Genomic DNA, 16517 nt, shown 5'->3' on the forward strand with positions numbered 1-16517 from the left:
TACATAATTATTCTCTTGATTGCTCACTTCAGAAATTGTCACTGCTCAAAATGCAGCAGATATTCTCTCAGGTAATGGGATTAAGCCTGAATTGATTTTCTGAACTGTCACACAGTTTCTTAAATTCTACATACAGCAAACCATTATTGAGGATTATGTTTTTAAAATTCTTTCCCTGAGAGAGATTTTTTTTCTTTTGGTGTGCTTCTCTTTTGAAGAACTAAATGAATGCAGGCAGGTATTTCTTCGGTTCTCATGGTCTTTCTTTATGGCATGGTTAAGAGAGGCAGGCTCTGTCCTGGAGAACTGGGTTGCATTACCCACTCCTCCACGTGCAGCCAACTGGGGAACCTTGAGTTAGTCACAGTTCTATTAGGGTTGCTCTCTCAGCCCCACCTACCTCAAAGGGTGTCTGTCATGGGGAGAGGAAGCAAGGTGATTGAAAGCCACTTGGAGACTTCTTTGGGTATAGAAAAGCAGGACATAAAAACCAATGCTACTTCATATAATAGAGAATCATATATGTGTTATTTAGTGCTTCTTAGAATCATAGAATCATAGAATCATAGAGTTGGAAGGGGCCATACAGGCCATCTAGTCCAACCCCCTGCTCAACGCAGGATTAGCCCTAAGCATCCTAAAGCATCCAAGAAAAGTGTGTATCCAACCTTTGCTTGAAGACTTCCAGTGAGGGGGAGCTCACCACCTCCTTAGGCAGCCTATTCCACTGCTGATCTACTCTGACTGTGAAAAACTTTTTCCTGATATCTAGCCTATATCGTTGTACTTGAAGTTTAAACCCATTACTGCGTGTCCTCTCCTCTGCAACCAACGGAAACAGCATCCTGCCCTCCTCCAAGTGACAACCTTTCAAATACTTAAAGAGGGCTATCATGTCCCCTCTCAACCTCCTTTTCTCCAGGCTGAACATTCCCTTGGAGGAAGGCCAGGATTCTTGGAGGAAGGCCAGGATTTGAATCTAATACAGAAGCACAATGAAACAGGCAGATATGCATCAAGACTCCAGGTCACAGTATAAGATATGCACACACAATGCCATGTTGCACAAGTACATACTGCTTCCAAAAAGCCTTGAGTGAGTATTGACTTTGGTAAAGGAGGGTTCTGATTAAGCACAGAAGACCTGAAGACACATTAGGGGTAGAGTGTGGTTCTCAGGAGGCTTACTTTGGGCCAGAATCTTCGTGTTTTGAAGTAATGAATGCGTTCAGCTCTGGCCAGTTTCAGTGTTCTGCCTAACTTTGGGCAGAGATACTGAGGAGCTTGGTATGCATAAAAGCACACCCTCCTCCCAGTGCTGGGAGTGGGGGCAGATGTCATATTCAGGAGGGACCATGCCCACTCTCCCTTTGCTCTTGGTTCCGAACCTGCTCCCAACTTCCTGGCGAGCTTATCTCCGTTCTGCAGTTCGCTCCACACATCGTCTTATTGACAGTCGGCATTCATTAAATAAAAATTAAATCTTGTAGGAGAAGGCACTCAACCGAGAGTCCACAGAAACAAACAAAAATGCAGGAGGAGGCCGTAGCTGAGGCGGCAACTTCTTTTTAGACAAAGGTCCCACAGGAGTACCGGGAAAACTAATAATGTCACCGTTGACCTGACACACAAGCACGACAACAACAATAACAACAACTCTCTCTCTCTCTCTCTCTCTCTCTCTCTCTCTCTCTCTCTCTCTCTCTCTCTCTCTGTGTGTATGTCTGTCTGTCCCTGTATTTGAACAATTAAATCCATGCCTCAGGGGGCTCAGCATGTGGATTCATGGGTAATGGAGTTGCAGGTGGAACTTAGAGAAGCAAATAATTAAAACTGTGGATTGTTATTTTGCAGGTTAATAAATGGAGATGCCAGCAGCAGAGGATTCTGGGGGAAACAGCCTCCGTCCCCTTCGTTTTTGAGGCTGCTCTCCTGTATCTCCCAGGCTGCATTTCATTCACACTGTGTGGCATTTCTCAGAAGGGCAACTGTCAAAAGGGAGGGAGGGAAGTGAGAGACTCCGCACTAGTTCTGAAGTGGAGTCGCAGGACTCTCGTGCTCACCCAACTCTCCTCCTTTTGAGAGAGCAGACCCCTCAGTGGCAATTGGACATGGGGGTGTGGGGCATGCCTAGGCAGGATCTACAGCTGGTAGAGTGGGCACCCTTCTCCGCTGCCAGGTCCCTGCAAGCCTCGTGCCACCACCCTCCTGCCTTGCCTTGCATCCACTGACAACATGAGGTGGGTGTCTCAGGACTGCAGTGATGGGCACTTCCAGGGAGGAAGGAAGGGAGGGAGGGCTGTGCCATTTACACAGGGGGCAGCTGTGCCATGGGAGTGCTCTGCCTCCACAGCATGGTTCTGAGTAGACAGAAAGCACCTAAATGGGTTGTATTCACTGATCGAATGGCACTGCCATCATTCAATTAAACTAATTAACTACCTGCCCACCCACAGTGACCCCAATTCCATGTCCAGATGATCCCCCCTCCAAACAACAACAACAACAAAACAGAATCTGTGGCCACCCCAAAGTGGTGATTGGCATTTCCCTAGGCATGCAAGAAAGGACCGTCAAAGCCAAGCACCAACAATGATTCAATTGTATTCATGGTATTGTTATATTCATTTGTACACTGCCCTGAGCAGGCCCAGCTGGAAGGACGGTATAAGAATCAATTGAATGACTGAATGACTGATTGGATAGATGGAGGAAAGGTTTCAGCTGTGCAGTGCAGGTTGCTGGGGCTGCCTTTCTAGGAGCTGGTGGGAGGGGCAGTGACCTGCCAGGCCAGGCAAGGAGGATAAATGGTGAAAGTACCTCCTGCCTGGTTCCTGGGGTCCTTCTGCTGTGCCTCCTTCCATGGACCAGAGGAGGAGCAAGCTAGTCATCAGGCCTTGGTGGCTGGATCAATGTGGGGGGAGGCTTGCACTCCTCCATCAAGTTGCACTCGGGGCAAGTGCTCTGGTTGTCACACCTTAGCTATGGTATTATAAAAATGCTCCATTGTGCTATAGATAAGGTTGCCAGCTGTGCACTGGCAAAGACCTGGAGCTTTGATATGTGAAACCTGAAGCTGGCAGGCTTTGTAGAGCCGGGGAGGGGGGGGGGAACCTAGCAGGGTATAATGCCATTCGGCCCACCATCCAAAGCAGCCCTTGTGTCCAGAGGAAGTTGGCTGCCTGGAGATTAATGGTAATAGTGGGGGGATCTCTAGGTACCTGTAGGTTGGCTACCCCGGCCATCCAAGTTGCCCATGTCTTGGGCTTGCATCTCCTATCTAAACATACAGGAGTGAAAGTAATGAGTGACAGTCACAAAGCTTCCTTCTCCCTCTCTTTCCTTGCCTGCTTCAGAGCCTGTTTCTTTCTCTCTCTCTCTCTCTCTCTCTCTCTCTCTCTCTCTCTCTCTCTCTCTCTCTCTCTCTCTGTGTGTTCTTGCTCCTTGAGCAGGCTAAGGTTTTTACTCAGTTTTTCAGCTCAGAAAATACTTTACAACAGTGGTCCCCAACCTTTTTATCACCGGGGACCGGTCAGCACTTGACAATTTTACTGAGGCCTGGGGTGGGGGGTAGTCTTTTGCCGAGGGATATCACTGCCTGAGCCCCTGCTCTGCTTGCTTTCCCGCTGGTGCCCCTGACTTCCCGCCACCCGCTGGGGGGTGCTGCCAGCAGCAGCTGTGCAGTGCCAAGCCGAGGGGGAGCCCCAGCCTTGGCAGCTTCTGGAGAGCACCAATGGGGAGTGGCAGGGCAGCCCCCGAGGCAGCAGCCAGGGAGGAGAATGAGGAGGAGCCGCAGCCTGGTATGGAATGATCCACAGACCGGTCCCGGTCTCTGGACCAGGAGTTGGGGACCACTGCTTTACCATACACATCCTCAGGCACAAAGGCTTGCAGAAGCTTAGTTATATACACATTCCATTGTAATCAAGGTACCAGGTGGAGCATAGCTTAATCTTCACACAGGAAGGTTTCTCGAGATCAGCTGTTTGCAGAAACCCAGTCCTTCTGATGGTTGCACAGAGGCCAGAGACTGACCCTTTGACTCTGCCCCAGCCTGGGTGTGCCCACTGCAAAGAGCAGAGACAACATTAGACAAATCTCTACATCGGAGTGGGATTTTTTGTTGTTGTTTAAACTAAGATGAAGGTTAGGGAAAGCAAAGGGGAAACGAACATGCGCAAAGTAGCCGTGATCCAATTCTAGTAATTCCAAAAAGTGGTAATTTTTGCCGAGTGTTTGAGTGGGCTGCCTGCAAATTGCAATCAGCCTGCAATCTGAACAAGAAAGTAATCAAGCGAGGGGAGTTTTGCTCCTTCTCAGCTCATGTACCCTGGCAGAACCCTGGTCACAGGCTCCTAAATTATCTTTTCCCACTGGAGAGTGGGGGGGGGGGGGAGAGGGAGGGTTTCAAGTCAATAAATGCCAGCACCTTTGTGGGTTGGAAGCAATTATGGAATTGTTTCAAGAAGAAAACACTCAAGAGTATTACAGTTTTCAAAGGGACAATCATTTATCATGAACCCAACAACTTCACAAGTACAAGTAGAAATGAATTGCGATGACTATGAGCAGGGCAACATTTGCAGAGACAGGATCTTCAATGCCCTTCTGAACAAAGGTGTCCTAACCAATGGTGCCAGCTCTGAGTGGGGAAATACATGGGATTTTGTCAATGGAGCCTCAGGGCCTTGGAGAGGGGAGGGACTTCAATAGGATAAAATGCCTTAGAGTCTACCTTCCCAAGCAGCTATTTTCTCCAGTGGAACTAATCTCTGTAATCTGGAGGAAGGGGTGCAGGGAATTTACTAAGGAAAGGAGGGAGGCCCAGGAGATGTGTGATGTTGCCTCTGGCAGGCACCTGAAGTGATATCATCATGCTGCACCATTGCAATGATGTGATTGTGTTTTGGGGAAAGCCCATGGTAGAAATGGTTTCTGCCATAGAGTTTTTGCCCAAATCCTAGAGTGTCAATTGGACATCATCAGTGTGATGATGCCATTTCCTATATATGTTGGAAGTGATGTCACCACATCATTGGTGCCATGTTGCCTGGCCTTCCTCTCTCTCCTGGTGACCCCCCTACTGGCCAGCTTATTGGTAGCAGGGGTGGGGTAGCAGAGGATCCTCATCTCCAATGGGGGGGGGCCTGTAGGGGGGCGTTCTCTCTGGAGATCAGTCTACCAGCTCCACTAGGAGATTGGCAACCTTACTTAGCAAAAATAGTTTTAAACAATATCTAACAGATTGTTTAATCTTTCCTCTCCCCAAAACAGACACCCTGTGAGGGAGGTGAGGCTGAGAGAGCCCTGAGAGTACTGCTCGGTCAAAACAGCTTTATCAGTGCTGCGGCGAGCCCAGGGTCACCCAGCTGGCTGCATGTGGGGTAGCGAGGAATCAAACCTGGCTCACCTGATTAGACAGACCTCAGTCAACTGAGGATCAATTTCATTTCTGGGAGAACTCCAGCCTCCAACCTGGAGGTTGGCAGCCCTATTAACAAACCATTCTCTGTGACCTTTTGCTTGTTAGGCCTTAAATGCTAATTTGAACAAAATAGAAATAAAATAGCATGTTAAGGGGAAGATGGATCAAGATGGGAGCTGTCTTAGTCTGTCTGCAGCGGCAGAAAAGAGGAAGCATCCAGGAGCACCTGAAGGTCTATCAAAATTTGGGGCAGGGGATGGGATCACATCTTCAGAGACAATCATGGAAGATGGCATCCGTTACACCAGCTGTTCCACATCAAGCAGAGATGACACTGTGGAGCCCATTTGGAGCGGAATAAATTCTACTGCTTCTCTTTCAACAGTTGCTGGATGTTGCGGCTGTGTTATTGGTCTCTGACAATAAGATGTGTCTTTATTATGTTTTGCAGATTTTATGTTTAAAGTAAACTGCTTGGTGGATTCATATAGACTGAGAGGCGAGCCATAATTTTTTTAAAGAAATAAATAAACGTCACCTGGAATGAAATCCAGGGGAAAAACTGCTAACAAGGGCCATAACTTTTAAAAATAATATATAATTTAAAACCCAATCTTCTTTGGTCTAGGTGATACTTAACTGTATCTATATTAAAGCCATCATTCACCCTGCCTGATGTGCTTTGCTTTCCATGTTATTTGATCTTTAAACATTTCACCTTGTTTGCTACAATATCTATACAGATCTTAAGTGCATAATATTTTGTTCATTCCTGCCTGTAGTGTAAGGAAAACTAGCCTCCTCTTATTGTCAGATTAAAGATCAAGTTGCTCAAAACCTCATTTTGAAGCTAGGCCCCAAAATAATTTCCTTTTTTTTCTTTGTGCAAAACCTTTTCACTAACATATGAATCCTTAATTTCTTGTTTCAAATAGCTTCACTGAGATCCAATTTGGTGTTGTGGTTAAGATCTGCAGCCTCTAATCCAGAGAAACAGGTTTTATTCCCCACTCCTACCCATACAGCCAGTTGGGTGACATTGGACTTTTCACAGTTCTCTCAGAGCTCTCTCAGCATCACTTACCTCACAGGGTGCCTGTTGTGGGGAGAGGAAGGGAAGGTGATGGTAAGCTGCTTTGAGGCTCCTTTGGGTAGTAAAAAGCAGGGTACAAAAAAGCTCTAGTTCTTCTTCTTCCATGGTAGCTTGTTCTTCCCCATTGCTACTGACAAGTTAGTCTATTTTTGTTAATATTTCACCAACCAGGAAGAAGAAGAAGAAGAAGAAGAGTTGGTTCTTATATGGCGCTTTTCTCTACCTGAAGGAGGCTGAAAGTGGCTTACAATCGCCTTCCCTTTCCTCTCCCCACAACAGACACCCTGTGGGGTGGGTGAGGTTGAGAGAGCCTGGATATTACTGCTTGGTCAAAGCAGCTCGATCAGTGCTGTGACAAGCCCAAGGTCACCCAGCTGGCTGCATGTGGAGGGGGGAATTAAACCCAGCTTGCCAGATTAGACATTGGTGCTCCTAACCACTACACCAAGAATTTCTTATCTTTCCATGTAGGGTTGCCAGCTACAGGTTGCAAAATATCTGGAGATTGTGGTGGAGGACCCTGAAGAGGGGAGGGTTTGAGGAGGGACTTCAATGCCATAGTGTCTAGCTTCTAAAGCAGCTATTTGTTCCAGGGGAACTGGTCTATGCCCCCGGGAGACCAATTGTAACAATCAGAGATATCCCACCATCACTTGGAAGTTGGCAACTCTCCTGCCATGTCAGTCCTAGGTAAAAATGAACCATAATCACAGTTGTTAAAAATGGCACCTGTGACTGGCTTTTTAACTTTATTTAACTCCATTTTTGCTTGCCTGCCTTTACTTATTCTCTAATAGATTAAAAACATAATCTTTCTAGAAGGAGAAGAAGAGAGTTGGTTCTTCTTTGCCACTTTTCTCTACTCGAAGGAGTCTCAAAGCAGCTTACAATTGTCTTCCCTTTCCTCTCCCCACAACAGACACCCTGTGGGGTGGGTGAGGCTGAGAGGGCCCTGATATCACTGCTCGGTCAGAACAGCTTTATCAGGTCAGAACAGCTTTATCAGTGCCATACGAGCCCAAGGTCACCCAGCTGGTTGCATGTGGGGGAGTGCAGAATCAAACCTGGCTTGCCAGATTAGAAGTCTGCACTCCTAACCACTACACCAAACTGGGAGCTTGCTGGGTGAACCTGGGGCAGTCATATTCATGCGGTCTAACCCATCTCACATCCTCCTCCCTCCCTGTGAGAATGGGGGAGAGCTAGGGGGCACTGCAGTGGGCAGCATGGTGAGCCTAGCAGGAAAGTGAGTATTTTGGAAGGTCCCACTGGCACTGGTCCCAATTGCCTTGCTTCAGCCTCCTCCCTCAATGCACACCACTTCCTCCTGTGCCCCCATCCCACGTGAGATCCCATGCAGACACCCACTCCTTGTCAGCTCTAGCACTGCAGTCTCCACTGGGGACCCTCTGTAGCTTCCTCAACGATGCCAAGAGTGGTTATCACATCTGAAAGCTACCATCTTCATTGGTCCATTGAAGCACATGGAGACTCTTAAGGAGCTGGAGAAATCTTGTCATTTTCTTCCTGGGAAGGGAGAGACTCACACGCCTCATGGTTGGGATGGAGAGCACAGCCCTCATTACTCATGCCAATCACATCCCACCCTGCTGATAATTGCCAGAGAGTGCAAGAAGGTACCTGTAATCATAAAGTGAATTAAACGTATAAATAAGGTTCGTGCCAATAATTGCAAGCCGAGTGAAAAGGACTGAAACAGAAAAGCCAAAGCGAAAAGAGAGAGCTAAATGAGAATTTGATGAAAGACTTGAAGAACCTTCTATCTACCTTAATTGATGACTTCTATTCATAGGTATGCATTTGTAGAGAAGACATAGAAGGAAAGCGAATGGAATACATTTAGGATTAAACACACTAAACCTGATGATTACCTTTGCTTCACCTGACGCATCTTCTCCTATAGTTTGGTGGGCCGAAAGACACTTCCTCTCCTAGAATGAGATTGGCTGTCAGAAATCTGTCAGCAAAAATGGACCCCTTGCTATTGCTAACTTTTATTTCATTCATTCATTCAGAATTATAATGACACTCCCACACAGTGGCTCATGGCAGGTAACAAAAATCCTCATAAAACCCCAACAATCATAGAATCCCCATTAAAACCCACCCTTGATGGTGACATCACCCTGCCCTTCCCTGCTCACAGACTACAGGAATAGCCTTCAGGGGAGCACCCCTTTGGTGGCTAACTACCTGGCTAGCACAGGGAAGGGCCCAGATTTCAATTGCCCTGGCTTCAACCAAAGACTTAACAGAAGAGCTCCATCTTGCAGCTCCTGCAGAACTGGGAAAGTTCCGTCAGAGCCCTCAGCTCTCCCTGGAGCTCATTCTACCTGGTCAGGGCCAGGACCAAAAAGGCCCTGGCTCTAGTCAAGGGCCGGTGGACCTCCCTTGTGCCAGGAACCTCCAACAGATTTTCACCAGCAGAGTGATGAGTCCTGCAGGAGGTATAAGGAGACAGGCAGTCTTGCAGATGGGGCCCTGACCCTGTATGGCCTTAAAGTCCTTTTGGTGACTTCACCTCATCCTTAGACGGGCATCCCATTGAAAACTCAATGCATTCATTTCTTTAAAACATATAAATCACCATTCTTCCAGAAAACATGGAAGCCAATCCATAAAATAAATGACTGTGACCCATCAAGACTCCAGATTTAAGTGGGTAGCCTTGTTGGACTGAAGCAGCTGGACAAAGTTGGAGTCCAGTGGCATGTTTAAGACCAACCAAGTTTTGTTCAAGGTGTGAGCTTTCATTTCCATGCACACTTCATCAGATGCAATGAAACAGAATTTCCACCACCCTTACATATGGAACAGGCTTCCTTGGGAGGTGGTGGGTTCTCCATCTTTAGAATTTTTTTAACAGAGGCTAGATAGACATCTGATGGAGAGGCTGATTCTGTGAAGGTTCAGGGGGCTGGCAGGTTACAGTGGATAAGCGATAGGGATGTGAGTGTCCTGCACAGTGCAGGGGGTTGGACTAGATGACCCAGGAGGTCCCTCCCAACTCTATTATTCTATGATTCTATATAGGTAGGGTGTGTTAATCCCCAGGAATGGCTAGCTGGAATCAAGACACATAGCTAACAGGGCAATTGCTGAGATTGACCAAGACCCATGAATGGCATACAGAGAGATGAAGGAACAGATGTGAGAACAAAGTTTGAGTTCAGGGGCAGCCCCAATGTCAACATACGTAGTTCAACTCTGGGTCCAAGCAGGAACTGAGAGACTTCCCAAGTGCAGATATACGCTCCTTCATTTACAGGGAAACATTCCCTCTAAAGTTACATATTGGAGGAGTTAGTTCCCAGGGAGGGCTGATTAGAATAAAGATGCATAAGTAACAGAGCAATAAACACAGCTTAGATTGGAAAAGCACATTGGGTAAGACTTATAAAGAGCAGCAAATTGGCATACAGATGATAACGGAATTAACAGCAGATGTGAGCACTGTGTTTGTATCCAGTACCCCCCCTCCCCGAAGAATCTGACTTCCATGCAAGAACAGAGTAGATGTGAATGCGTCACCAACTGTTATGACCTTAATCTTTATTTATTTTTTGTAAATACAGTTAAAAAGCAGGATATGTTACTATAGTTTAAAGCAGGGGTAGTCAAACTGCGGCCCTCCAGATGCCCATGGACTACAATTCCCATGAGCCCCTGCCAGCATCCGCTTGTAGTCCATGGACATCTGGAGGGCCGCAGTTTGACTACCCCTGGCTTAAAGAATGCTTCCACTGCTTGAAGTACCCTCAAGCGTACATGGGTAAAGTAAGCTAGATGTAATATATAGTCTCAGGTCTTCCGTCTTCACAAGGTTATAGCTAGCAAATGCAGACAGCTTGGGGAGACGAGAGGCAGAGGGATTGTAGAGGGATTGTATTAGACTCGGGCCACAATAGAAGAGTAACTGCATAGTAGAATTGTGCTATAACCAAAGCACTGTATAAAGCTTCAGATTCTGGCAAGCAAACTTGATAGTTTAAAAGAATAATGAGGGAAACCACTGTCTTTTAACCTTATTTTTATTCCGTTCCTATGGAAATCTTTATATTAACAAGCAGAACTTTAACATGACTTTGCACCCAAATCTTACTTCATCCAGTTCTAATCTGGCAAATATGCCCTTATTCATTAAACTCTTTCCCTCATCTTTTTTTCTGTTTTTGCCTAATCTGTTCCACATCACAGACATCCTTCAGGCAGCCCCTTCCTGTGAAGTTATCCAAGGGGGTTATCCAAGGGGTATCCCTCTACCCCTCAACCGACCAGCTATGCATAATTGAATTCAGCCTTCCTATCAGGCTATTCACCCTTCAATCTGCAGCAGAGACAGGGCCTAGTCTGCACACATAGGATAATGCACTTTCAATGTGCTTTGGCAGCTGGATTTTCCTGTGCAGAACAGGAAAATCTACTTCTAAAGCACATTGAAAGCGTATTATCTATTGGGTGCAGAAACAGGCCCAGGAACCAGAGATCACATCAAAACGCTGCCTCTCTTCCAGTTGACAGAAATGGCCTATTTTGAATCACCCCCTTTGCTGCCCTCCTCCTTCATTGGTTCAACTGGATTTTTTTTTAAATCATTTTTGTCACCAGCATATATAGTTCTCAACATGTACCCATGCATGGATACTTAAATCTGAAGATTGGGGCCATGGGTGGGCAATAAGAATCTTACTGCAAACCTAAGAAAATGTACGAGAAGAGAATGGTGTAAGTGGATTTGGGTCCCCATTGTGGAAAAATGTGGGGGTATAAAGGAAGTAAATAAATATAGCAGGTAGGGGACAGATAGGTAGATTGGAAGGAGAAAAGGGAGCAGGAGCTGGCAGGGGCTCTAGAGAGCCACAGTTTGGCCAACACTGACCTAGAAATTCAGGGCAATGTAGCAGAAAAGGATTCTTTGTAGTGCCAAGGACAAGGTCATTTGAAACAGGCCAGAAAAACAAATGTTCCCTCTAAGTGACCCGGTAATATAAGTCCATATTAGCAGAATTTGTGTGTTGTTCTACGAAGTGAGTAGATCTCACTGTTTCATATCACTCCGGGAGCACAAGGTTCCTTGTTTGTTTGGGGTTTTTTGCCTGGGTTTAAATTGCAGACACATTTCACTTTTACACCCCACAAGGTCACATTCTTGTTCAGCTCCCAGAAAATTGCTGAAATTAAAATGGGCTCCAATTTCAAACAGAGTTTTCTGTGTAATGGTGAAGTTTCTGAACTCTCTGTGTGTTGTAACTTAGACTTCTCCAGACGATCCAAATGTGTATTTTCTCTTTAAACCTGAAGTCACTTTCCATAGATGGGGGAGAACAGGACACCAGTGCTGTACAATGGCTTCTCTGGCCTGAGGTATTGCTGACAATGGAGACCTGCACAAGAAAAGTTGTTTCCCTTAACCCATAACCTTGTAATGCACTGCATGAAGAAGCAATAGAAATTTCCCTCTGAGTTTGACCATGATAATCCCACGGATCTAAAGCTAGATTTAAGTCCAGTAACACCTAAAAGGCTACAAGATTTTTTGGGTGAAAGCTGGGATGGAGCCTTGGCTTAATGCTGAAGCATCTGCTTTGCATGTAGAGTGTTCCTGCTCCAATCCCTGACATCTCGCGTACCACGCAATGTGCCTCGCAGCAGGAGGCATAGCAAGTAATAAGGGCTGGTTTGTAGGAGGGAAGGAAGGCTGGTGTACAGTTTGGGGCAGCTCTCTCTGACTGTCTCTCCCTCCATTGCAGCAGGGGTGGATCCCTCTGTGTCTCTGTCAGCAGCCTGGGGCAGCTCTCTCTGTGTCTCTCTCTGCCTCCCACACAGCAGGAGCGATAGGAGGGAATGAGAGCTCTGTGTCTCTGGCATGTCTGAGAGGAATGTGGCTAGTTTCCAGGGAGGCAGGGCAGGAGCTGCAGGAGCATGGCCAATCACGGTGCAGCCAGTGTTGCTGGCTGCACCGTGATTGGCCCTATTCCAGCTCGGACAGCCAGACATGTTCCACCCCCAAAGGTGTTTCATAAATATAAAGAGGAACCATGGATATAAACCAGCTTGCCTGTCTGTCCAGCAGCCAGCCAATCACCTTCCATCCCCCACCACTGACCACTCCATCCTCCTTCCACTTCCTTGTGAGGCTCATCCGCTGATGCCCATCTGCTTTTATAAATCTTTGGAGAGATTTGTTCCCTTGTATGTTCATTCCTTGCTACGGTGTCACATTCTGCCACTAGAAAAAAAACTATACATGTGCCTCTTTAATTATCAATCTGAGCATTTTACCAAACCCCCAGAACCAGTCCCCTGGAAAGAAATCAATGTTAATGGCTTCTGAGACGCCTAGCATGCTATTTTAATTGACATGTCCCCTTCCTTCCAGCTTCTTCTTTTTCACCCCCACCCCCAACTTTATTACATTCAAGGGGGGGGGGAATTGATGAGCCAGTCAGACCAAATCAATTACTTTTGCTTCTTTCGGCAATAACTACTTTTAATAGTGCTTTGCTAGCATAGTTGAGCTATCGGCATAAGAACCTAAAATCTGCACGCAAAGTCTTGAGTGACAGGAAGCAGGTGGAATATTGACACATCGGGAGTGACAAAATATGCTCAACCAACCCAAAATGCTTGGGAGCTCCTAAAACTAAGACCATAGCATCCGGCCCTCTCAATTCCTGGCAAATAGATGGGGAAGAAATGGAGGCAGTGACAGATTTTATTTTCCTGGTCTCCAAGATCACTGCAGATGGGGACTGCAGCAAAGAAATTAAAAGATGCTTGCTCTTGGGGAGGATACCTATGGCAAATCTAGACAGCATCCTAAAAAGCAGAGATATCACCCTGCCAACTAAAGTGCGTCTAGTCAAGGCTATGGTCTTCCCAGTTGCAATGTATGGCTGTGAAAGTTGGACCATAAGGAAGGCCGAGCATCAAAGAACTGAGGCTTTTGAACTCTGGTGCTGGAGAAGACTCTTGCGAGTCCCTTGGACTGCAAGGCGAACAAACCGGTCAGTCTTAGAGGAGATCAACCCTGACTGCTCTTTAGAAGGCCAGATCCTGAAGATGAAACTCAAATACTTTGGCCACCTCATGAGAAGGAAGGACTCCCTGGAGAAGAGCCTAATGCTGGGAGCGATCGAGGGCAAAAGAAGAAGGGGACGACAGAGAATGAGGTGGCTGGATGGAACACTGAAGCAGTAGGTGCAAACTTAAATGGACTCCGGGGAATGGTAGAGGACAGGAAGGCCTGGAGGATCATTGTCCATGGGGACGCGATGGGTCGGACACGACTTCGCACATAACAACAACAAGATGCAAAGACCTCTGGGAACTGCATTTGAGTAATGCCGCACCATTGATCTTTTTAGTTTTTTTTTTTAATGCTGACTTTACATTAGAAAGCATGGATGGATTTTCTCGTCTGAGGCGAAGCAAATTAATAGGATTTAAGCATTGAGTTTTAATTGAGTTTTAATGTTTTTACTTGTTATTTTATACTTTGTACTCTCTAGTATTGTCCACTGCCCCAGCACCATTTTTTTTGGAGACAGGCAGTTTAGAAATCTCAATGGAAACAAATTTTTAGAAATAAAAGCCTAATCCAAACTATTAAAATTAAATAGAACAAAAATATACACAATTCAGAAAAGCGTGATAGGCCGTCTCTCAGTGGTAGAATCTCAAAGTGACTTAGAATCTCAAGGTGGTTTACAGTCGCCTTCCCTTTCCTCTCCCCACAACAGACTCCCTGTGAGGGAGGTGAGGCTGAGAGAGCCCTGATATTACTGCTCAGTCAGAACAGTTTTATCAGTGCCGTTGCGAGCCCAAAGTCACCCAGCTGGCTGCATGTGGGGGAGCGCGGAATCAAACCCAGCTTGCCAGATTTGAAGTCCTCACTCCTAACTACTACACCAAGCTGGCACTGTAGATTCAAAAGACCCATAAGCCATAAAACACACAGTTCCTATGTACCCTGGCACTTGGAATGTTGTAGCAGCCTTCTTTGCTGTCAAGGTCTGGTCATTTTGGAAGAAAAGGGAAGGGAGATGCAGAGGTCCCCAAAAGAAGTGAGCATTGTAGAAGCTTCCTTATGGTCTCCAGATGGGTGAGACCTGGAGTACGGAAAGGGCAAATATGAAATGAACAACCTCAGGCTTGCTCCAAAGAAGGCCTAAAGCATGGCATGATGCTGACTAAGGAGGTGGTGAGCTCCCCCTCACTGGCAGTCTTCAAGCAAAGGCTGGATACACACTTTTCTTGGATGCTTTAGGATGGTTAGGGCTGATCCTGCATTGAGCAGGGTGTTGGACTAGATGGCCTGTATGGTCCCTTCCAACTCTATGATTCTATGAGCTTATTACAAACTGATTCTGGGGAAGAACATCCATCACAAATTATTCCTCAATTCCTTTAAAATCTAAGAAAATGCACTTGTATTGATGTGAATGAATCAATGGGAAGGCAAATGACTGATCTATTGAAAATCTTAGATTAACAATAGACCAATTCTTAACAGATCAGTTCTAAGAATAGTTACAGCTTTCTATTGAGGTCAATGGTTTTAGAAGGGCATAATTCTTTAGGATTGTACACAGTTCCTGTAACTGAAGTCTGTGTGCCTAACACTTACACACACACTAAATACTGCACTTTCAATCCATTTTACTGTGTACAGTGGGGGGGACCACTTGCAAAGTGAATTGAAACTACATTATTTCACGTATCTAAAATGTCGGAAGACTCAGTGTATTTAAACAAGTAAGGGATTCCTGTGAAAAGCTGTGGGGAGCAGAAAGTAGAGTTTAAATGGCTCAGAACCATATAAACTAAACAGCTGAGTGGCAGGGAGCACCCTTCTACTCAGCTGTTTTCATGAAGAGCAGAAAGCACCTGTAAAACCCTTCTTTCTGCTCTTTGTGAAACATCAACACTCATGCAAGTTCTTCAGTTCTTGAACATTGCTTCAGAAACCGCAAACTGGCCAAAATTCATGATGAACTTCAATTTGTCAGTCCATCTCTATGCATGAAGCTCACAGTGTGATCTTGATCAAGATGAGTAGCCACGTAAGTCAGTCTGTAGTGGCAGAAAAGAGCAAGTGTTGAATGGGCACTAACCTATGAAAGCTTATACCCTGCCACAGATTTTGTTAGTCTTTAAGGTGGTATGTGATCTTATATCAGTCTTGTTCTCTTAGTCTAACCTACCTCCGAAACTTCTTAGAATGATGGGAAAACAGACTTTTTGAAAGAAATCCAGTTAAAAACAAAACAAGTCAGATAAACTGCACCTAGTCCTTTGCTGACTACTGCTAGCCTAAATAGTCCACAAGGAATCAGTGTGGAATACACAGGATCAGTAGCATTGCACATCTGAATGAGAATATCTCATTTGTTGGAGGAACTTCCTGTTCTACTTCCTGTTTTGGTGCTACCTTTTTCCATTAGATTCACGAGAGCTGAGCCAGGGATTCCTGCCTTAAGCACTGCACTATAATACTTGCCCTGGGGTGAGAGATGGATGATGACTTCAGGATCCTTTCCAACAATGTTCTTGGAAAGGGACAGTAATGTCACCTCTGACTTGGCTGAAGAGTCTCATTGAAATAAATGGAGGTTCTGTGCTTGAAGGCTCAGGGGATGATAGCTCCCATTATTTCCGTGGTTCCCGTTTCACTCTGAGCCAGGAGTGCTGCTGATTAGCCTTCCTCTTAGCCATGCACAATGGGCGCCCTGCAGCATTTACCAAAGAATGCACAGGAACAGTTGGAAGAATGCTAATCAAGCAAGATCTGCCAGATCTAGTAATCTGAGAAAGAAAGAACATTTTTGAAACTCCTTTTTCCGGAGTCCTGACAGTCCCTAATTGCTATCTGTGGTGTACTCTGCTGCAAGCCCGTCTCCAAAATGTGCTTTGTATGGAACAACACTGCCATAACTCTGCACATCTCCCTTTGTCACTTAGGGCAGGGGTAGTCAA

Source organism: Paroedura picta, chromosome 5 (genome assembly GCF_049243985.1).
Source record: "Paroedura picta isolate Pp20150507F chromosome 5, Ppicta_v3.0, whole genome shotgun sequence".
Classification (NCBI taxonomy): Eukaryota; Metazoa; Chordata; class Lepidosauria; order Squamata; family Gekkonidae; genus Paroedura; species Paroedura picta.